Source organism: Periplaneta americana, chromosome 10 (genome assembly GCF_040183065.1).
Source record: "Periplaneta americana isolate PAMFEO1 chromosome 10, P.americana_PAMFEO1_priV1, whole genome shotgun sequence".
NCBI classification, from domain to species: domain Eukaryota; kingdom Metazoa; phylum Arthropoda; class Insecta; order Blattodea; family Blattidae; genus Periplaneta; species Periplaneta americana.
The window spans coordinates 2,276,507-2,302,248 of NC_091126.1; the positions used below are offsets into that span (position 1 = coordinate 2,276,507).

General features: G+C 37.1%; 1 protein-coding gene across 2 annotated transcripts in view; it reads left to right on the forward strand.

Annotated features, from left to right (window-relative positions):
• LOC138707383 (ligand of Numb protein X 2-like) overlaps nt 1-25,742 on the forward strand; it is a 474,351-nt gene that overhangs the window by 42,956 nt on the left and 405,653 nt on the right. For both annotated transcript variants that reach the window (XM_069836718.1, XM_069836720.1), the window contains exon 2: nt 22,167-22,240. The gene's annotated coding sequence lies outside the window, so the exon portion shown is untranslated. The remainder of the gene's footprint in view (nt 1-22,166; nt 22,241-25,742) is intronic.

Sequence of the window (25,742 nt, forward strand, 5' to 3'; positions counted from 1 at the left end):
ACGTAATATCATAATTTTTGCAGTTTTTGAAGTGAATTTCGGAACGATGCTAGTAACAAACCAAATAGCCTGAATTTAAGTAACTCAGTATTCAATATTGTGCATCAGTGCTCTGGTCTCCGATCACGCGCAATGTCTTACATCTGAGACTTTGGAATATTCAGTCGTCTCGTTCTTTTCCAGGGAAACTGTACATAAGGAGAGCATTTGGTATGAAACCTTGCTTTCCACCTGCATGGACGATTAAGACGTTCTCCTTTGGTATGGGATTCCGTTAACTCGGACTGTATTTACGTTCAGTGGATTTAACTCAGAGAGGGGTGTTTGCTTACGTAGCATCATGTGAAGGTGGGCGGAGGTTTATTGCAACGAAGGCTCGCTAGTTGGACAGACCTATATAACCTCATACTATATGGAGCCAGAACCGTGTGGTGTTTTTGATCTGAACTCGTCATATATATACACCTCAGCAGAATAAGAATACCGAAAGAAAACGAAAATAATAAAAAGTGGCGTATAGGTTGTTTTTAAAATCAGCAATTCATATATATATATATATATATATATACACATCTGGGTAGCGTAGGCGGTATAGCGCTGGCCTTCTATGCTCGAGGTTGCGGATTCGATCTTGGCCCAGGTCGAAGGCATTTAAGTGTGTTTATGTGCGACAGGCTCGTGTCAGTAGATTTACTGGCAAGTAAAAGAAACTCCAGCGGGACAAAATTCCGGCATACCGGCGACGCTGATATGACCTCTGCGAAATATTATATAGGAGTGAGGAAGTGATTTTTCCACAAAATGTTGGTTTGAGAGTTACATTATACATGTTTAACATTGAAAATCTTTTTATTAGAACAAAGAAAATATATTTCTGAGTAATAAAACAATGTATTAGAACAGAGAAAATATATAATATTTCGCAGTAAGTTTTCTTTAATTGAGGACCGTTTTTGCAAAACTTGCTAACTGTAAAAACTAAATTTTATAGGAAACACAAAAACTAAAATAACTCCAAGTTTTGCTATAGCTCTCACATAGCAGAAAGCAAGTTTTGAAAAAACGATCACACTTTGACACACTACTGTGAAGGAAATAACAAGATTTTCCTAAGAAGCCTTTACCATCATGTAAAGGGCTGTCTTATGTTAACTAATCCACCAAAATCTCAATTTTGAAAAATTTGCAGTTAGCAAGTTTTGCAAAAACGGTCCTCAATTGAACAAAGACAATTAAAAATGATTTCTTCATTTGCCAGCATAGGCCTATGCACATTTTTCTAAATGTTATTGCCGATCTTCATTTGGAGAGCCGTTTATATCCACTCTCCAAATAAAAATGTCTGCATGACTGTCAAAGAGGCACTTAAACCAGCTCAGAGTGTTGAAGAAAATACCAGGCACTTTCTTTGTATATATAGGTAACTTAGTGAACCTTCATCAGCCCCATGAAAGGAACTGGATGAAACCTGGAAAGCTTGTTTTCACTGTTCTGAATGTCTTCATTTATCACCAGGGCATATATCTTGTGCTTGTCTTGGTCCATGTCTTGAGACTACCCTTGGATAGGAAACTATGAAAATGAAAAGTGGAATATTTTTGCTAATAATAAATAATACAATTTGATTGTAGTACATTATTCCTTTTAGATATAATTCATATAAAATTGTTACTTGAGAGATACTACCAACCTCTCTTCAGCAGTAATTGGTTGCTTATGCTATTTTTAGATTCTGGTAGAATCGAGATATAATTGAAAGTTGACTGAGACATTAAATATTCGTACAATGTATCTGTAAATGTCTTAAGCTGCCGACACTATAAGGACCACGAATACAAAACCAAGATATAGATAGCGATGAGGACCAAAACCATGAAAAGAACCAAGACCACCACGATAAGGACCAAGACCACGATAATTAGCAAGACTACATCAAGGACCAAGACCAAATATAACGATAGCGCAATGAGGAACAACAAAGACAAGGACCACGACATGGACAACGATAAGAATGACAAGGACAACATAGATCACGACAAGGACAAGAACGAGGGAAACGACGAAGACCACCGTAAGGAACACGACAAGTACCAGGATAAAGATCACATTAAGGTCCACGGCATATATTACAAGAGCCAGGATAACGATCACAAATATCACGATATGGGCCGTAATAAGGATCATGATAAGGACTACTACAAAGAAAACAAGGATAATAAGGAACATGAGAAAGACAAGAACCGCTATAAGATCCATGAAAAGGACATGGCCAAGAAACAATAAGTGTCACGACATGGACTAGGATGAGGATCACAAGGACCACAACAAAGACAAGGATAAGGATTATGAGATAAGGATCACGATAATGACTATGACAGACAAAACCATTATAAACACCACTACAAGGACAAGACTACAGACAAGGTAACGACGAAGTATCATCATAAAGAACGCGACATGGATCACAAGTACCGCGATAAGGATCACGAGAAGCACCAAGGCGGCAATAAGGACCGTAACAAAGGCAACATGGAATGTGATAAGAACCACGATAAGCACAATAAAAAAGACAAGAACCATGACAAAGACAAGGACCACGAAAAGCAGCGCGACAAGAATCAAGAATCAAGTGATGCAATTCACTAAGTTGGTGTATTCCTCACAACCCATATATTAATGTTTATCACGTTGTGTTCACTGAAAGGAAGTCACTGGCTGATTGAATTTTTCTCAGCATATTAAACGACGAGAAGCGTGGCGAAGTGAACTGCTTCACTCTGTTCTCCAGAGGTGAGGTGCGAGGTGCACAGCCATATGAACGGTGAGGTGCGTTGACATGAACAACATGTTTTTACCCTAAGTGTTACTCCAAGAGTTGATATCAAGAAGCACTCTGACTCCACCGTCTGATATACTAAGGATGATGGATCCAGAATAGATATATCTTGGAGAAATGTATATGGGGAAGGTAATATAAGAAATCGGCTATTCATTCATTCATTCATTCAATATAACATATAATTTTAAAATTTCAAGTTTTGATAACTACAGTTCGACGAGCTCTTTCGGCCTCTACATCGGGCATTCTTTGTTTCCAGAACTTTACAATATTTCGTAAAATATTTGCGATGTACTTTTGAATTTATCCCAAGTTGAATGGTTGTATAGATATTGGCAGAGAGTGTGTATCTACATTAATAATTACACTTTATCAAAAGGAATATTTTGCGTTTGGTGTTGTTTTAGCGCTTTAGTTTACGTTAGTTAGAAACTAACAAGGGAACTGTTGACTAATGAAAGCGGAATAGCGCACAATGTGCATTGATTGTATTAGAAGACAAAACTACGTCAGAGATTCACAGCTACACTTGCAGTATAGAGCACGGTTGTTCACAGCGAACACTCTGACCCCCGGGAGGGGGGGAGACTGTTAATGATACCATGTCGAAACCTCTACTAAAATTGTGGGCGTACACACATAGGTCCTACACACAATAGATATAGAAGTACAAAACAATAGCTGCCATACTAACTGTACGGATGAGGAAACTTAACTGGAGATGCATATACCATATTTGATTTGAATGCCTACGCTATGCCAGGCGATTGAGTGTGGAAGAGAAGGAGTGATCTGAATATAAACGTGAGTAAACTCAGGAGTAAGAGGTGGTAAGTGGATTGAGTGCAGCATCGTTCCCAACCTTCCTCTCGAGTTCCATGTGATTAAAATTCTGTTAGAGTGATTGTAGTGTCTGTCATCTCCGACCTTGAGTTGTATAAACGATCTGGATATATGGGGGATTTAAAATTCTAGACATACCTCATGCCACATGCTTGAAACCACGTATGTAGCGTGTAACGAACGATTGAATGGATGAAATGGAAGGAGAAACATTAAAAGACATGCGAAAACGCGTCCTTGCAAGAGAGATTGGGGCTGAGCTCCAAGCATGTTGGTCACTTGTCTCAATTCGAATTTCGCTCTAGAGAATTTTGAAGGAGAAAGCCGAAAATGGACGTAATCTAATAGTTACCACATAAAGAGGGGGACGGGAGAGAAGCAGGACAAGGAACGCCACATTCGCCTTAAGTTTGGGGAAAACGTCGAAAAAAACCCAACCAGGTAATCCGTCCAAGCGAGAACCGAACCCACGCCCGTGCGCAACTCCGGAACAGCAAGCAAACCCGCTACCGCTTGAGCAACGCCGGTGGCTCACTCTTCCCTTAAATATTAGTCTCTATAGAGGAACTTTTCGACACTTTGAGGAAGTAATATCGTGAACTGTGTCTTCAAAATCGATCTCCTGCAAAACGTCATGCCCAATACTTATCAAACTTGAGCGTGGTTGTGCCATGCGATTTCTTAAATAATATTTTATTAATCTTAGCTTGGAAAATGAACGTCCTCGGGATACATTGGTCACAAACATTCTCAGAAAAATTCTCATAATTTTCATATTGGGGAATACTGACAAAATATTCTCATTTTCATAATCCTGATCGTTTCCAGCATATTAAGTTTCAGATATGCAGCAAAGTCACCTCTGCAGAAATAAGATTTCCGTTATAAAAACTTGCAAGGTTTTCACAATACTTCGATATCTCTTAACTGTCCAACACATGCAGATTTGCGGTAATACATCTACGTAAGCTTTACTTAGGAGCTTCGGAATTCTCTTCTCATTCTTTAACTTTCTTTCGCTTAGCGCAGCCACTTTCACAACGTCTCATTACTAGTGATTAAGTAACAGGAAATAATATTAAAATAGATAATAAAATGTAATAACTTAGTCGACACAGTGACATAATCTCTTACGTTGGAAAGTCCGAAGAATACTGTCTGATGTTGTGTAGCAATAACCTTTTGATGATAAAATTCTATTGTAATAATTTTTAAACGTATTGCATAACAATACTCCGATTTATAAAATAAATAAATAAATAAAAGAATCTGGCGCCTTTGATATAATAGGTTATATTATATAAAAACTTTTAATGAGATATGAATTATTTGATGGTCCATTGTTACGTTAATTATAATCATTGTTAAGATGAGAGTAAAAGAGAATGCGAGAGAACTGAATGGTCGCAGACTTGCTAAATCTGGAGTTCCTGGTTTATATCCTGTAGGGCCTACATAGAGGCACTCTAGCATAGACATAGGCCTAGCGACGGAAATGCTAGTACAGTATTGTCGAAACAGGGAGGACAGAGAGACAGCAACAAACAATGCCATTATTGCTCAGCGAATAACGTTTTGCTAAGAAGATTAATAGTTGATCTGACCATATATTTATTATTATTCTGAGGCCCCAGTGGCCGCCGTGTTCGCCCATACGTTAAAACGGAAGTAGTCTTCAGCAACTCCAGTTTGTAGACCCGGATCACTTAAAACTCAAGAATATTCTCATTCATCATGCGATAAGTGCCACCTCTTTTCTTGTGATATTCCCCAAGGAAATTATTTGTCAACCATTCTACATTTTCCCTACTGAACCTATACAAAGTTCAATAACCTTCAACGCTACTTCCTTTACGTACTTTATTCTACTTCCTTCGTGCATACGTGACTGGAGTCACCTACTGAGGTGACTTAGAAAACTACGAGTTAGAGCTCAATAAAGTGAATGCGAGCTCTGCTCCTCCAGATTCTTAAAGCCCAATAGCCAGGTGAGTGCAGAATGGTCTGTCCTCAGATTGAATTCCTGGCCATACCAATATTTGTGGAAGTGCTTCAAGGCTTCCACAATGACAAGGAGTTCTCTACAGGTCACGCAGTTTTTTTCTTTCAGCCTTGGAGAGTGTTCGGCTGAAGTAGGCAATCACCCTCTCCTGCCCGTCCTGTTCCTGAGAGTACTCCGCCGATGCCTACGTTGCTAGCGTCCGTGTCGAGCGTGAACTTCCTTCTAGGGATGGGGTATCCGAGTACTGGAGCAGTGCAGAGCGCCTCTTTCACTGTGTGGAAGGATGACTCCGCCTCGTCCGTCCATTGGAATTGTCGATTCTCATCTGTCAGCTGGGTTAAAGGCTTGGCGATGTTGGCGTACTCAACTACGAACCTTCTGTAATAAGTACAGAGGCCGAGAAAACGGCGCAACTCCTGCTTGTCCCTCGGTCTTGGCCATCCCTTGACGGCTTGCAACTTCCCCGGGTCCGTGGCCACTCCGATGGTCCCTACTACGTGCCCCAGGTAGCTGACCTTCTGGAACATATGGCATTTCTGCGGTTTCGACTTCAACCTGGCTTGTTGCAGTCTCCCGAACACTTTCTTCAGGTTCGACAGCTCGCCGAAGGTCTTGCCGATCACGATGACGTCATCAAGGTCAAGAGACCTACACCAGAAATACACAGACAATTGATGACATTTTGCACTGGTGTGCACTTTGGATTAGGGTGAAAATAGGCCTACGCATTCACAACCAGATGCAATCCTAGCTACGTCGATATCGAGTGGCCCGCGCTGTAGAACTTTAACTTTCGGTCATTCTTTTTAAGGGGAACTGTCGTACTGTACATCTGCTGGTCCACACCTGTGGAGTAACGGCTAGCGCGTCTGGCCGCGAAACCAGGTGGCCCGGGTTCGAATCTCGGTTGGGGCAAGTTACCTGGTTGAGATATTTTCCGAGGTTTCCCTCAACCCAATATGAGTAAATGCTGGGTAACTATCGGTGTTGGACCCCGGACTCATTTCACCGGCATTATCACCTTCACCTCATTCAGACGCTAAATAAACTGAGATGTTGATACAGCGTCGTAAAAGAACCTAACTTACTACATCTGCTGTGTTGAAATGTGTCTGGGTTCCTTGAGCATCTGTTGACAGAGAAAGGTTTTTCTCAAAGTATAATTTTTGTTAGTGACCGTAGGCACAGAATGAAAGAAAATAATATTGTAGCTTCTGCTATGGTTTTATTCCACAAATAAAAACAGCAGATGTTACGTAATACAGATAATGTTTTTTTTCTCTGTGTTATAAAGTTCTGTTTAATTTTAATATGTAGAATAAATTGGTGTACGAAACCTTTCTTACCATTATTTTGACGTCTAATATGTAATATGGGGTTATTTTTTTTTTTCACGTAAAATCCCTTTGCAATTTATACGAAATTATGAAACTAATTAGCGATAAAACACGAAATATATTTTGTCATGTTTTTTTTTTTTAAATCAATGCGAAATTCTGTGGTCTCTAGCCTATGATGTCAGTCACTCGTCGACTGCAACACAAAGCAAGTAAACAGCAAACGACTGCGGTGGCTCCGTCTTAAGAACAACTAAGACACACGTCGTCTTCGTTTGTACAGAATACAAGGAACTCTAGAACATAATTAATCTGAAATTACCTGCCTCTCTCCCAATGGGCACTAAGTTTCGCTGCCTGGTAATATATATAATAGTCGTAATGGGTGACGCAGTCGGTACAGTGCCCCAGGTTGCGGGTTTGATCCCGGCCTAGGTTGATGGCATTTAAATGTGCTTAAGGTATATGTACAGTTGTCAAAAAAAAAAAAAAAAGAAAAAAGTGGCCGCACTCGTGAACAGCGAATATTTTCAAAGTCCACTTCGGGTCGCGGCGATGTTACACGATGCATGTGCTTGTACAAGCAGTTCCGGAACAATGGAAGTGTTCCATATCTGCGTCTCGTAGACCAGTGGTAGAGTGCTTGTTTAATGATTCAAAGGTTATGGGTTCGGGCCTTCTTCAAGTTTTCATTTTATTTTTTAATCGTTCTTTAGCGATGTAAATGATATTCAAATTATCATTTATATCCAGTTATCGTTCTTTATGGATATCACGTTATTTATATTTTGTTATCGTTCTTTAGAGATATGAATAAAATTCAAGTCATCATTTGTATTCTGTTATCGTTTTATAACGATATGAATAATAATAATAATAATAATAATAATAATTATTATTATTATTATTGTATCTCCAATGGGGGTTAGCCCTATTTTACATATGTATGTTAGGGCTATAGTTTTATACACAAAAAAGATAAGCATAAAGAGAAATGGAAAAGAAAATTAAATTAGCTTACGCGATGTAAACAAAACATAAACAATCCGTAAATTAGGCATTGCGATTGCAAAACAAATATCAGTTATCAGTTTGAAACATACAAAAACATTAACAACACACATACGTAACACTTCTGTAACACAAATATGCAGCTTTCCGTACCATACATCATAAATTAATACACAATAGTCACACAAACACAATCAAACTATAATTACGACATTGCGACGACATCAAGCATCCCATAACTGACTCACATACATAACAAATCATGCATCCGTTGCAACACATACACTTCAACATAGTAACCATACTTTTAAAAGTTACAAATTTGGCTCCAAGAAGAATAAATAGGACACTTTTACTAATTACTATTCTTCTTAAATACATCTGTAATAAATTGTGAAATTCCGATATGAATAATATTCACGTTTTTTATATTGTTATCGTTCTTTAGCGATATAAATAATATTCAAGTTATCATTTATATTCCGTTTTCCTTCATTAGCATTATAAAATAATATTCAAGTTATTTATATTGTTATTGTTCTTTCGCAATATAAATAATCTGTATTTTATGTAAGTAATTATTATAACACAAATAACCATCTTTCTTTGTAAAATAGGTTATTTTATTTAGACAATTAAATACGTATTATATAATATCTTATATTAATTAAATAAACCGATATTTATAATTTATATTCTGTTATCGTTCTTTAGTGATACTGTATAAATAATATTCAAGTTATTTATGTAGTAATCGTTCTTTAGCGATATAAATAACCTAAATTTAATATTAGGTTTGGAAAAATCCAGTTACATAATACTGCTATTAGTTTTTCTTTTTGTATTATTACATTATACTATCTTGAACCACAATAAAATGAAAAGGAGTAACGAGGAATTGAACCTGAGACGTTGACATCTAAATTCCGATGTTCGTCCGCTGAGCTACGAGGGCAAAAGTGTGGAAACATTTTCGGAAAAATTGGCGCAATCACACTGTAAGATTTTCTGATGATTCGTAGAAGCTAGTCCAGGATTCGGGGGGCAAAGGCTAATTGAGATTTCCCGGTCTCTGATCGGGTCAAACATCCTGATAGAATTAATATTTAACCCTTGCTGTGACTTTCGGTGAACTCCGGAGGGCCCAATTACTCAAATCCACTCTCCTCATCTCCACGCTTGGGCCCCCTGGAATTTAATAAGATGCGAAAGAGATAGTGGTGTGCGGAAAGCAACGGGATGTTACCGCATTTAGACCTATCCTCCCCAAGAAAAACTGCAAACATGAACGAAGGAAGCTTTTAATATAAGAAGAAGGATCTTCTGCGGACCTCTGGAAAAAGAACTAAGGAAGAGACTAGTGAAGTGCTTTGTGTGGAGTGTGGCATTGTATGGGGAAGGAACATGGACATTACGACGAAATGAAGAGAAACGAATTGAAGCATTTGAAATGTGGATGTGGAGAAGAACGGTGCGTATGAAGTGGACAGACAGAATAAGAAATAAAATTGTGTTTGAAAAAGTGAGTGAAGAAAGAATGATGCTGAAACTGATTAGTAAGAGAAAAAGGAATTGGTTGGGTCTCTGGTTGAAAAGAATAATAGACGACATTAGGATATGTGGATCATATGCGGAGACTAAGAGGAAGGCACAAAATAGGAAAGATTGGAGTTTGCTGGGTTTGCAATGAAAGACCTGCCCATGGACAGAACACTTATGTATGTATGTTCAGAATGCCTGGAATATCGTGTCTAAGAACAGTCGCTATTTGCAAAGACTAGTCAATTCCATGCCCACTCGACTGCAAGATGATCGCGATAAGAGGAAGATAGACTAAATATTGAATTGTGGCTTTTTGTTTTGTTTTTTTGAACGCTTAATTGTTTGAATGTTTTAGGGCCGACGCCAGTAAATTTGTTTTGTTTATGCCAGGAAAGATATTTTTATTGAGAATATAATCTTTTTTCTTTCCATTTGCAGCCACAATATCATAACGATAAAGTCATGGCATAATATATTAATGAACCTGATGTTAATTACTAAAATAATCGTAAAAGAGAAAGGAGCCATTATGTATAGTTTGTCTCTCTCAAAAACAGAACACAAAAGAACATAAAAAGCACGAGGTTGTAGTCGAACGCAGGACCTCATGAATAAGAGGCCTGAACGCTACCATTACGCTATCGAATAACACACAGAATACTTCAATTATAACTGTAGATATCAGGCAACGTGGTCCAACAACGTGTAACATCGCCTGTCTCCGAATTGTAGCGAAGATACCCAAAGGGAACTTTGTTTCAGTAGAGAGGCCACTTTTTCTTTTGACAGCTGTACACCCACAAAACGCAAAAAATGATGAAAAATTAGAATTTTCAAAATATAACTATTTTAATAGAGAATTTTCTCCTCTTTAATTTGATATAAGAATTTTCGATTTATGCCTTATGGTTTTTCAGATAAGTCCCATTTTCCAAAATGCTGCGTCATCAACCACGGTCACTTATATTTGGAGTGCATTAATTTTGAGTGATCTTCGTAGCAGTCAATCCCCTCGTCCAGCATTGCTTGTAAAATAAACTTCTTTCTAGTCCCGAAATAGATGCATAGATATCTGGGCATGATCATTAGATTGAAAAAACTTTTTTACATAATGAAGTAATTTATAATCTTTTACTGTTAGTCATAAAACTGTAAATTTGTGTGTCAATGATGTTGTACGTAATTTTAATAAGAGTCCAAAAGTAGAAATTACAATTTTGATGAGGATGGGCATAAACACCGGGGCAAACACCATCGCAGGATTTGTTGCATCAATGGAAATAGAGACAAAAATTAAAAAAAAAAAAAAAAAAAAAAAAAACATTCAACACCTGAAGTTAAAACAAGGCGGAGGTATTTGAGAGGCAGAAAGAAGCTGAACCTGGACCGACATGAAGCTGCTTAAGGGGTGACATGATGATGGAGTCTTCTAGGCTCTGAAAGTTTGTTGCTCATTTCCTGTAAATAGTAATTTTAGAATATTTAATTCTTTCAAACACGATAGCTCAGTCAAATATGGTGATACCAGGAAGATGTTGGTGTCATTTTGAAGCTTGAAATGCCCCCCCCTCCAGTGCCTGATAATGAGTAAAATAACATTAATATAATTAATAATTTTCTATGGATTTTTTACATGATTTATGCAACATAAAATATTATTGTAAGTTACATATATGGCAATAGTTAATTAATGTAAATAAAAATAAAAAAATAGCTCTATGTCAGGCACTAAAGAATAGTTTTAGCTATAAAACAGTGAAAAAACTGTGGCTCTATCTTAAAAACTGCATTAGCTATCATGTTTCAAGTTGCATGTCAAAATTATAAACAAAATAATTTTTAAAAACAAATTAGACATAATTTCAAGGGATCTGTTCACTTCATTCTCTTTATGGTATCATTCTCAATTGTATAAAAATTTTACACAGCAAAATTATACAAAACAAAATTTTTTGTATGTAAAGGTGTACATATACCTTTAATGCGACAGGTTCATGTCAGTAGATTTACTGGCATGTAAAAGAACTTTTGTGGGACAAAATTCCGGCAAACCGGCGACGCTGATATAACTTGGGCGTCGTTTTTATGGAAATTTATGTAGGTCCACATCTGCTTGCACTGGACGATTTACAAATTCTTACGCGGTTCAATCGAATCGAGAATATTAAAGACCGTCTTCTTATTTGGGTGCGTACCGAACAGTAATATTGATCATGATTGTTACGTATGATAAATTGTGTGTCATCTGCGTGCAGAGGCGTCCCCCCCTCCCGAGTTTGAAAATAAGAAAATAATACGAGTAGTGTAATTGATTAGTACTGCTAAAGAAAAGTGTGAGAACTCTACTTTTAGTGTTTAAATATTTCACAAGCTACTTCAGGCCTGGACACTAACACCTCAATTGAGTCACTGCAGACTACCCCTTAACTCCCCACTCCAATTTCCCCGACTGAGACAGTAATGTTTTGGTCCTGTACGAACAGACAGGAAGGTAAGCATTGTTCTCTGACGGATTGTATAAGGCAGGCGTCATAGCTTTTACGAACTTTCGACCCTCGCTGGTCGCCTAAAATCCAACACTGATGCACAGTGATTGTAATTGATTAGTACTGCTAAAGAAAAGTGTGAGAACTCTACTTTTAGTGTTTAAATATTTCACAAGCTACTTCAGGCCTGGACACTAACACCTCAATTGAGTCACTGCAGATTACCCCTTAACTCCCATAAGGCGGTGTAAGAGAAAAGGACCTGGGCGGGGGTTTCTGCCTTCCAATTCACTTTCTTTTTATGCCCAGGGCTGAGCTACTTCATGACTACAATAGCCATAAATAAAAGTACGAGCATTCAAATTACTTTATCAATAATATTTTATGTTCATTTGTTCGTACCTATGTCATAATAACAGCAAGTGCATGTAAATTGCGTATTGCATAATTAGGATAAAAATTTAAAACTAGATAAACGTGTGAAAACTGGGAATGTAGTGTAAAGTGAAGCAAACTTACCATACAACGAAAAAAAAAAACACTATTTCTGACTTGTAATAATGAAAATACTCGACAAACGGATAAAAAAATGATGAACTTCAAAAATATGTTCAGGCATCTGATATCATGGTTTAAATCTTATTTTGTCAAGTTCACCCAAGTTTACATTATGGAAAGTTTATTTCAGAGAAAATAGGTGTCGAGAACGTCACGCGATATATCCTACAAGCCACTATAAGGCTTTCTCCAAGCAAAACTAAATTACGACCCAGTCGTGAGTGCTTTTTGTCTTCCTCTTCACTTCATTTTATCCTCTAGGCCAGCGGTCATCAGCACAATGCATCTTCGGGCTAGCATCACTTACCCGCGGATAAGACATTGCAGTGGCGTGCATCCGTGGCAGCTGGCGGGTATGTTTCCTCCCTCTCCCTTTTGCATGACGTGCATATTGCGATACACTTCTTACCCGTTACTAGTACTGCTCAACGGAGCAAATACTACCGCGGAGAAATGTATGGTTACGAATAAAGCTCTCCTTAGGTGGTCTCCGGTACTACCGTAGATGGTAGAGAGAGTATACGGAGGAATGCGGAGCTCCTCAGGGAAGCGACAAACGAAAGACGGAATTCTCAAGGACGACAGGCAGACCGACTGAAACTGGCGGTAGTAGTCAGTGGGATAAAATGGCACTTAAGTGGGTATCCGACACACGGAAATTCTTTCATTCAGTTTAAAGTAGCAGAATTTTGCCAAGGGCGGGGTTATTAATAAAATTGTTTACAATTTACATTATCTTTATTTTAAATTTTGTGTATTATTATTATTATTATTATTATTATTATTATTACTGCTATTATTACATACAAATGGCTTTTAGAGAACTCGGAGGTTCATTTCCGTCCTCACATAAGCCCGCTATCGGTTCCTATCCTGAGCAAGATTAATCCAGTCTCTACCATCATATCCCACCTCCCTCAAATCCCTTTTAATATTATCCTCCCATCTACATCTCGGCCTATCCAAAAGGCTTTTTACCCTCCGATCTCCCAACTAACACACTATATTCGTTTCTGGATTAGCCCATACGTGCCACATGCCTTGCCCATCTCAAACGTCTGGATTTAATGCTCCAAATTAGGCCAGGTGAAGAATACAATGCGTGTAGTTCTGCGTTGTGTAACTTTCTCCATTCTGCTGTAACTTCATCCCTCTTGGCTTCAAATATTTTCCTAAACATCTGATTCTCAACCACCTTTAACCTCTCTGAGAGTCCAAATTTCAAAACTATACAGAACAATCAGCAATATAACTGTTTATAAATTCTAACTTCCGGCTTTTTTGAAAGCAGACTGGAAGACAAAAACTTATCAACCGAATAATAACACACATTAATTCTGCGTTTAATTTCCTCTCGAATGTCATTTATATTTGTTACTGTTTCTCCAAGATATTTGAATTTTTTTTCACCTCTTCAAAGGATGAATTTCCAATTTTGATATTTCCATTTCGTACTAGGTTCTGATCACGAGACATAATCATATACTTTGTCTTTTCGGGATTTACTTCCAAATCTATCTCTTTACTTGCTTCAAGTAAAATTCCCGTGTTTTCCCTAATAATTTGTCGATTTTGTCCTAACATATTCACGTCATCCGCATAAACAAGCATTTGATGTAATCCGTTCAGTTCCAAACCCTTTCTGTTATTCTGGACTTTTCTAATGACAACTATAGCAAAGCTAAAAAGTAAAGGTGATAGTGTATCCTTGCTTTAACCCGCAGTGAATTGGAAAATCATCAGACAGAAACTGGTCTATACGGGCTCTACTGTAAGTTTCACTGAAACACATTTTAATTAATCGAACTAGATTCTTGGGAGTACCAAATTCTACAAGAATATTATATACAACTTCTCTCTCTACAGAGTCATATACCTTTATGAAGTTAAAATATCTCATTGAATAAAGTTCTCGTTAACACTTTGTTAAAAACATAAAATTTACTCTGTCACACGTTAAAAGTGTTAAAATTGTTAAAAAGGTATTTACCTTCGACAGACGGCCCGTTTCGACGCTATTTGTCGTCGTATTCAGTGTCTCTTGAACCACTGCTGATTTTGGCTCTGCGATGTGCAGTTGTCGATGGTAGGGGTGGGGGTGTGTTGCTCCTATGGTGGGGGTTGGTTGTCTATGCTATGACGTACTATGACGTCAAACCATGTGTGCGTATTGAACTGTAGTTGCGTATTAAGTATATATTGTGGGTGTGCTATTGTATTCTTATATATTTCGTATTGTTCTAGGATGTTTAACTGTGAACTTTTTGGTGTGATGTGTAAAATTTCCATATCTGTTTCTATATTAATGTAGTCATGATTATTGTCGATAATGTGATCTGCATAATTTGATGTAATGTAAGGTTTGGTTATAGCTTTAATATGTTCGTTGTATCTTGTATGAAAAGATCTTCCTGTCTGTCCTATGTAAAAATGTGGGCAACTATTGCATTTTAATTTGTAAACTCCAGTTGAATTATATATTTGAATGTTTAGTGTGTTTATTTAAGTATTTCTGTGTTGTGTTATTTGTTTTGTATGCAATTTTGTACTTTAGTTTTCTGAATGAAGTTGTAATTTTGTGGGTATTGGTATTGTGATATGTTAATGTTACTAAATATTCAAATATATATAATTCAACTGGAGTTTACAAATTAAAATGCAATAGTTGCCCACATTTTTACATAGGATAGACAGGAAGATCTTTTCATACAAGATACAACGAACATATTAAAGCTATAACCAAACCTTACATTACATCAAATTATGCAGGTCACATTATCGACAATAATCATGACTACAATAATATAGAAACAGATATGGAAATTTTACACATCACACCAAAAAGTTCACAGTTAAACATCCTAGAACAATACGAAATATATAAGAATACAATAACACACCCACAATATATACTTAATACGCAACTACAGTTCAATACGCACACATTGTTTGACGTCATAGTACGTCATAGCATACAGACAACCAACCCCCACCATAGGAGCAACACACCCCCACCCCTACCATCGACAACTGCACATCGCAGAGCCAAAATCAGCAGTGGTTCAAGAGACACTGAATACGACGACAAATAGCGTCGAAACGGGCCGTCTGTCGAAGGTAAATACCTTTTTAACAATTTTAACACTTTTAACGTGTGACAGAGTAAATTTTATGTTTTAAAAATATCTGTCGAATACAAGAAATCTGATCAATAGTCGATTTATTACGCCTAAAACCACATTGATTGTCCCCAATAATTTCATCCATATATGGAGTTAATCTTTTGAAAAGAATATTGCACAGAATTTTGGACGTCAACAAAAGTGATATTTCTCGAAAATAATAATAATAATAATAATAATAATAATAATAATAATAATAATAATAATAATAATAATAATACGATATTTATTAATAGTATACTGTGTTGTCTTAGAACATATTATTTTCATGAATGTTATATGAAAGTGTTTTCCAGAGTTAAAGGTAACGAAGAGCCTGAATAAATTATTTTTAAACGGTGAATCTTTTCACTAGAACCCGGATTTCCATGCAAATGCATGTTTTTATATAAGCTTGTTATACTTTTCAAACTTTGCAAATATTCATTTTATGACACAGATTTCAAATAACCGATCTTTTTCCGTGCATATTTGCATATTTTGTTCTTTTTTAAGAGTAAATTCATGCTTAATGCATATTTTGAATATTTCAGATTTAATAGCACGTATGATATTGCATATTATAATATGTCCTTCTCTCTGGCTTTAGTACGTTAACTAGCATAATAGTGCATTTTATGAATGTTGAAGCTGGTATTTCCTCGTTATTTTTCTATTGAGAAAGAAATAAAGAAAGCCACAGGTAATATGGTTTCATGTTATCCTACCTGACAACTACTGGGTGTTCATTTCAAAGTGTGTTATGACGTCACTGTTGTGAGTCAGCGATTTGAAGCGAGTTTCAGCTTTTATGTCAGAGAAGTTTCCTATTAATCAAGGCGTTCAACCTGGACTTGAGAACGTGTATGGTATAACTTGAACGTCGTAGCAACAGATGGCTGTCTCTACTGTTTGTGTGCTACCATAACCTCTTTCGAACTGTGTTTTGCGCGGCCAAGTCGTAAGCAGGGTATTTGTTATCATCGGTTGCGTACGGCAACATTCCACAATACAAATCAAATGCTCCGTGTCCATGTTGACCTTCGAAGTTAATGTCAACAAATACGTAAGAAATCGTCTTAACCCTCTCCCCATATCCTGACAGTAAGAAAAAAACCCACCTCGGTACATGTTTCCAAACAGTTCACGTTCCTGCTACTACCGGCGTTACCGTACATATCAGTAAGTACTCTTCAGAATGAACGCCGTACTTGCTATGCAACTTCTCTGACACATAGGTAATACACCTCTGCGGAAGTGTAGGAAGATTGATTCTCTAGGCTCATCGACTAGCCATATGACGGCATACAGCGAGCCATGACACACTTTGAACTGAACACCCAGTAGTCTTTGGATTTTCCACACAATCCTCCCTTTTTACATTAGAATTTCCGACTCTCGTTCGTTACAAGCCGGAATTCAAAATATTGAAGAAAAAAATAAAAAGGAAGGCGGAACCAGCATGCTTACAGCCATCAATTTAGTATACGTTTGTGTCGAATTGTGAAGAATTGCTGTAGCTCCCGTTAGAATTGCAAGAAGATATCTCAAAATGTCAAAATGGATTGAGGGAAAGGACGATGATGTAGTTGTAAGTACTTGTGTATTATGGAGCGCGCGGTTAAGACATAACGCTGCAAAGTCGGAATATCGCAGATTCGATTCTTCATAGAATTATGGTTATGCGGAAATGCAAAAGACTTATAATTCGACCTCATTTTGTTCGAAATTTCTTCGCTTAATTATGCATTTGTCACTTTTTGTGACGTAGGAACATCATTTTCTGTGTTCAAGATCGTGGTTCAGATACACATGAGCTTAACTGAAGAAATTAGTTGTAGGCTAGTACATTTCATCAAAATAAAATAAAAATGTGACAATGTAGAACTGAATTAATTTTGTAGTGCATATTTTTACTGCTTTTCGCTTCATTGTGCATGTTTTATCATATGACAATGCATGAATGCATGCATGTTTTAAGATCTGGTAGTGCATGAAAATCCGGGCTCTACTTTTTTTCATTCATACCACACGTTTCTTCGGTTTCATTCTGAAATTACATTTAAAATATTCTACTTTAACTCAATCGATTAGACTAATTGACAGTAACTATTTGTGAATAAACGAAAGTTTCTAGGAGAACTATAATTGTTTACATTAGCTACTGAAAAATTAATTTAATGACATTAATTGGATCAATAACATAAAACTAACGCGCTCTTCCACAAATGTAGAAAAAAATCTGTCGGCTAAAGTGATACTTAAGTAAAAAAAAAAAAAATACTCGGATTCGAACCACTACATGATCCGAATAAAGCAGGCATGCACACTGTGCGATATGCACTTTCTATTCTCCTACTTAGAGGGAGTGAATCGTCTTGGAGGGGAGGCGACAGGGCTGTACAGTACCTGCAGCAGAATATCATCTTTTGTTACAGTAACGTAGTTTCAGTACAGGTGCTGATTTGGCTGTGTCTGTGAATGAATTATGATAAATAAAGTGAGGAGTTCACAGATAACGAAGAAGAAAAATTACTAATCATATAACATAATTGTTATAATATTTTACTCAGCCAACAATAATTACTTTAAAATGAAAAGCTTTTATCAGCCCATGTCGAGGTAATAGTGTTGTGACAGATTAGATGAGATTAGTGAAGTTTTCAAAATATATTTGCTAGCGCTTATTTCTTAATCAGTACTTTCACGGCAAAACGAACTTGACAATGGCGTTGCTTTGAAGTCTGTACTAACACAGCCATCAAAGGTTAGAAGACTTACGACTTTCATTTCATAAGCTGATAAGCGATGAGAATATAGTGAGGAATACATATGAGGCTCTTGAGGTTGTAAGGAACGAAGAAAGCAACTATTTGCAAGGCGGAAAAATTTTCTGGAAAAATATGTCAATTTTTCATCTCACGTCACTATATTATGTTAATATACTTACATTAATAAATCTTTAAACCTGACATAAAGAGAATATCGTCTCTTCACAGCTTGTGAACTACACTTTTAATTTCTTTCAGTAACGCTCACAACTTGCTCTCAACGTTTTCCAAATAAACTAACTTATATGTGAATATAAATCCTAAGCTTAATTATTTATGTCATTTATTAATATTAACGTTAATTTATATTAACATAAAACAAGGAAATTATTTCAGTGTAAAAACTTCACAATGTCCTACTGTGTGTAATTAATTGAAAGTATAATATTTTCTTCAACATTTGTGTACCAATGTCCCAATAAATAATAATGCGTGACGAACAATGAAAGAGTAGGATCTGCACTTTAAAATAATTAGTAGCTACTACGTACAATGAAATACTTGTTCGTTTTTTGTTGTTTCCAAATTACTGCAATATTTTTTTCTTCAAATACAATACAAAAATCATATTTGTAAATTATGCTTTACAAACCACTACTTTGTGAAATATAACTGAGTAAGCCTAAAGTTTCTTTTATTACAATTGTCAAATATAGACACTGATAATAACTGTGTTTTTTCCTTCTGCTAAGTGTGTTTATAATGTCCAAATGCCTATTTAATCCAACCCTAGAAGCGCAGAATAGATTATTGTACACTTCTCCAGCTAAGAACTGGTAAGAGCAACGCTTGAATGATACAGTCTGCACAGACCAGCGATCCGCGCACAGAACTGCACCTTGTGTCATTTCTGGCATGCCTGGAATAAAGGAATGCTCACCGGAAAGTGAAAGGCTGCGCCACAGCACGGTATCCAACACTATCCGTTACCCATTTCCGCGAGTGCTGACGACCACTGCTCTAGGCTATGCTTCTCTCTCTCTCTCTCTCTCTCTCTCTCACCTTATTTATACATGGTATAACGTCATGACATTGGCCTACAGTGCAGTCGAAATTAGAGTTATTTTGTCGCCCTATGTAGGGCCTACAACTTCGAAATATGCTTCTTTTAAATAAAATCGAAGTTTGCGCTTGGCTACAAAATAAAATCAGTACAAATACAATACTGATATATATATATATATATATATATATATATATATATATATATATATATAGAGAGAGAGAGAGAGTGGCTCCCATTAATATTCGGTTTGACTGACATGTAAGATTAAAATAAATACACTAATTATTTTCAAAAAAATTAATGAAAATAAAAATGTGCACTATAATAAACTTAAAAGTGTACTCTCCGCCAAATTACATGGAATTACAACAAAATGAAAAACATCTTCTCTGTTACATAAATAACAATTATAAACATTGTTACATTATTTGTGATATAACATAGTGCCTCATTAATATTCGGTTTGTTCAATTCAATATTTTGTTGAAAACCCCTTTTGCCTCAAAACAGTCCACCAGCGCCTTGGTATGCTCCTGGATAACTCCGTAGTAAATTGGGGAATAATTTTCGTCCATTCTTCCGTTAATCTCCGTTTCAGTTCTGTCTTGGAAGTGATAGGAAATTGTTTGATCTTGCGATTAGGTTTCTCCCACAGATTCTCAATCGGATTTAAATTCGGTGGTTGTGTTAGTGTTCGGACAGTTGTATAGAAGCCATAAACGCACTTTTTCATCTGTATGTTTAGGATCATTGTCCTGATAGTACTTGAAACTGTCTTTAATCCCTGGACTCTCTTCACTTCGTTTTAAATTATTTCTCATAATGTCCAAATACACATGCTAATTCATCCTTTTTTCTATGAAAAGTTCACTAACCCCACCTGCAGCCATACAACCCCATACCATGACGTTGCCCACACCGTGTTTCACTGTTGGCAACAAATTCTTTTTTTTTTTTTTCGAGATCTTCATTTTTCTTACGCCACACATACTGTTGTCCATCCGACCCGAAGACGCTAAATTTGCTTTCATCAACAAATATCACATCGTCCCCCAGTCTTCCTCTTTATGGACATGTTCCCTTACGAACTGAAGCCGCCTCCTTTTATTTATTTCATTTATGTAAGGTTGTCTCCTACACACTCTCCCATTAGACCCCTTTTTCCTCAAAACTCTTCGAATTGTTTCGGCACCTACCTGCTTGCTAAACTCCTCACGAACACATGCTGCAAATTTCGTTGCACTTAGCCGAGGATTTTCTTTTATTTCCTTCAGGATGGAGCATTCTTCACATTCAGTTAATTTTTTTTGCTGCCCTTTTTTTTTTGGTATGTACTCGATTCTGCCTTCGTTTCTGTTTCTTCTCACTACATCCCCAACTGTACTCCTACTCATACCAATATTTTGGCTATTTTTGTGTACTTTAGCTCCTTTTCGTCATGATAGATCACAAAAGTTGTTTTGTTTCCTTTGCGACCAATTTGACGACCTGTAGATTAATCCAACCTCGCCTGGGCTGTGCACCACGTGTAGACAGAATGATTGCGCGTTCGCTACTGAACCCTACAATGATGTCAACAGAAAACGTGCATTGGATTGAAAGCAAATAAATCAAAACCGAATATTAAAGAGAGTGAGCTTTCATGTTACTTACCGATTAATTGTTATTACATCGTAAATATTAAACTTTCGACGTAAATTCTTTAACGTTATGTACAAAGTGTTTAAATGATTTATCTGCAACGAAATGCAGGTTCGCTTGAACAGAGAACAAAACAACAATAGCAAAATATTGTAAAACCAATCACGAACCGAATATTTATGGGAGCCACTGTGTATATATATATATATATATATATATATATATATATATATATATATATATATATATATATATATATGGAATTCATTGTCATTGTACTGTGAACTATCGGTTCGTTATAGCTGTTCGAACGGTTTACATTTCTGAACATCTGTTAACATGGTAGAGTGCCATTGGTCGCCGGTTATATCTGCTGACGTCACCATAAACCGCATTACATTAAGGCGCGAATTTCAGAATATTGTCCCCTTCCTTTCTATTTCCGTTTCCAAATCTCTTTCAATTCCTTTGCGAGTACGTTTATGTATATTACCTATGCGTACTGCAATAGGCCTATATTTACACATTTTTTCCCTGCGCCTTTTTTTTTTTTTGCGGGAATTATATTTCGACCAGCATTTTATTTTCGACATGAACGAAAAGAGGTTATCAGATTTTTTACGCCATATCTGAAACCTGTTATCTGTGTATCACTTCGTCGTACTGTTCGACCTGATATGTAACGTTTCCTTGTGAATTTTCTTAATCTTCTATATATTATACACACAGTTGGACTCGTGCATCGAAATTGAGATAACAAAGAGCATCTGATTGAAAACGGACAGGTTCAGCGATATAATTATTGAATCCCAGAGTCCTCCTCCATGTGTTATTTGAATCTGCCCAATTGTTTATGTTAGGGCCTTGGCAGAGTGTGATGATGATGATGATGTGTGTTTTTGTTGGCAGCTGTAGCCGCGCCGCCTCTGTCCGGGCTGTATGCTGTGTGCTGTACGTCTGTCGCGCATCACTACAGCTCCAAGGTACGAAAATAGTGAATAAATCATATTCCAGTGCATTAGACTGAATGGCAAATATGCCTTAGTCTATCAATATTTTCCTCTTTCTCTACCTTGTCACACACTTTCATCTTCTCTTATATTTTCTTAATTTTTTTTACTCCAAAGTAGTTTATCTTCCACTATGAATTTTCTATTATGAAGAGCAACCCAATTAGTTCTGTCAGACTGATCGGAATGATAAGGGTGAAGCCTCATGATGGCTGCTAGACTTGCTCTCTAATTAAGTTGCCGATAGTGTGGAAAATAGAGGTGTCTTGCCTATTAATATGTTTTACTGGACTACATGTATTTAATTTACAATATTTTTTTCAGTATACAAATTATTGTAGAATTGGAATTTGATGATTTTTTTCAACAAGCTAGTAAATTATTGAGAAAAGACATGTCCTACTTCCACTGTTACAACGCGCCCAGTTGTGTAATTTTGTATGTTATCGTCATCATCATCATCATCATCCATCATCATCATCATCGGTTTGCCTCCCCTGTACCACCGACTTACAGACCATTGCAGTGTACAGCTCATGCATTTTGTCAAGACACTCCCTCACTTTTCCTACAGAGTTGCGCACGAGATCGGATGAGTCTACTTACGAATTGTAGGGGAATGGGTTAGCCTTTGCCTTGAACTCTGTAGACACACGCCGCACGACCTTCCCTTCTACTCCTACTCCCTGTACAGAAACGTTGTTCCCGTACTGCACATCGCGAGTGTCTTGACAAAATGCATGAGCTTTAGGGGCGGGAGGGTATTGTCTCTCAATCTGCACATTGTATGTGGAATTGGCACAACAAAGACGAAGACAACCATTCAGTCCCGTAGGTAGATGAAGATAAATTTCTTCTATTGCCTATGCTGGAAATATTATCACGGACTACACAATTGGCTCAGCCACCCTGGGGACATTATTATTATTATTATTATTATTATTATTATTATTATTATTACGAGGGCTCTTAATAAAGTAACTTCCGTTAATTTTTTATAAACCTGTGAATGACGTTACAGAATTGGGTTACAATACGTTTGAATGTATACACTCTAGTTTATTTTTCCACATAGTTAACATTCACAGTGAGACACTTGTAGCGTTTGACGAGCTTTGAAATTCCGTAATCGTAGAATTCGGCCGCCTGCGACTGAAGGCCAACCTGCGACGCTGGTTTTCAACTCTTCATCATCGCCAAAGCGCTTCGATCCAAGCCACGTCTTCATGTGCATGAAGAGATGGTAATCGCTAGGCGCCAAATCTGGGCTATAGGGAGGGAGATCCAATACTTCCCAGTTGAACTCTTGCAGTTTGGTCGCAGTACGACGCGCTTTATGCGGCCGGGCGTTGTCATGCAGGAAAATCACCCCAGAGCTCAACGTGCCAAGACGTTTGTTTTAAATGACCCTTTTCAAGTTTGTTATTGTGTTACAGTAACGCTCAGCGTTAATTGTGGCTTTCCTCTCCAAGTACTCCACTAGCAAAATTCCTTTTCTGCCCCAGAAGACAGTTGCCATGAGTTTCCTCGTGGAAAGTGTTTGACGACACTTTGTGAGTTTTTTTTCGGGGAGTGAGTATGGCCCCACTGCATTGATTGAAGCTTTGTTTCTGCATTCATATATCGCACCCAAGTCTCATCTCCTGTCACAATCTGATCGAGAAAAGCATCACCTTCTCTTTCGTAACGCTCAAGAAAGGACAGTGTTGCTCCCATCCGCTGAGCCTTTTGTTCCTCAGAAAGGAGTTTAGGCACCCATCTGGCAGAAAGTTTCCGGTAGCCCAAATCTTCGGTAATCATTTTGCACAGAAGAGTACGACTAATCTGTGGAAAATCCTTACTAAGCTCCGATATGGTGCACCTGTTGTTTGCTCTAACCCTTTCGTTAACCAAACGAATCATCTGCATTCACGATACTCAGTCGACCACTTCTCTCTTCATCATGGACATTGGTTCGCCCATTTTTGAACATATGGCACCATTGTCTTACACCACCTTCACTCATTACGTCTGGCCCATAAACTTCACAAAGTTGGAGTTGGCTTTCACTAGCTTTACAGTTTTTGGCCACAAGAAATCTTATTACAGAACGTACCTCACACCTGGCGGGGCTTGCGATTGCAGCACACATTTTGACAACACGTGGCTCAGAGAGGAACAAAGACACGACTTTTGACTTTACCGCTGCTCGACGCGTACTGCTTCAAGGTACACTCCACCAGGGTTGCCAGATTGGTATAACTAAAAGTAGCGGAAGCTCGCTGGAAAAGTAGCCAAAATTCAGGAAAAGTAGCCCAATATAAATGGCAAATTTATATTTTGCGGATTATATATGTTTAACTGAATCGGAATGTTTTTTTTTTCAAGTCTCCTTTATAAGCACTAATTTGAACTTTATAACCTTTAAAATCTGCTTTATTGCTGTCTCTTTTACATCTTGAAGCCAGTTTGAGAATGAAGTGCCATTTAACCAATGCCTATTAAACGTTTTGGTATACTTCTCCCACTTTCCCATTTTCAGCAATTACAGAGCGAAATAATAAATATTTCCATTTTCAGTACAATCACAAAACAAAATAAATGTATAAAGAAGTTATTCACTATCACAATTTTAAAATGTTAAGGTAAGAATTCACTACATCGTATCGCACTGCTCGTACGAATCGGACGCAACTGATATTTTAAGTGCAGTGCGTTCATTGTAACGGCTTCACCTCATCGCCTCATCGGATTCCCCTATCAGCTGTTTAAAACATGACATCGTACGATATTGACATTACTGAAAGCAAAGGAGTTGAGGTTAGGTCTATTAATTACGTCTGTTAGCGAATAAGAATTTGTAACTGCTTCATGCGTCTTAATTGAAGAGGAAGAAAATAAAAAATATTGGTTACATAATATATTTGCAAGAAATTACTTGATTACTGTATGGGAACGCCTCAAATTATATAATTGTTCGCAATTTTCTACACGCGAAATAAGTTTCCCGTCTGCCATTTTGGCGCGACACTGAACATGGCACAACATAATAGTAACAGTTGACAAATTAAAATTGATTTATTAAAGAAGGCCATGATCGCACGCATCGGAAAAGTTGCCCATCTTAGAAACGTGGACGGATTTGCCGTGAGGCGATGCGTGCGATACGATGTAGTGAACGCGGTTACATAACAATTACAGCTAAGATTGTCTTTTTCCGATCCGTGCGATTCGTCCGATGCGTGTGATAGGATGTAGTGAACGCTTACCTTTACTGTATATCACTTCTATAACAAACACAGTTCTCTTAAAATTATTTCACTATAGGACTCAGAATTGTATAATTAGCCTACATTATAATTAGGATACAAAAAAGTAAAAAAATTAATTCTCTAATATAACTTAAAAACTGTATATCACTTTTACAAAAGATCCTAGTTCCTAATTTAAGATTATTGTAATAAACTACAACGGCATTCACAAAAATACTAACGCT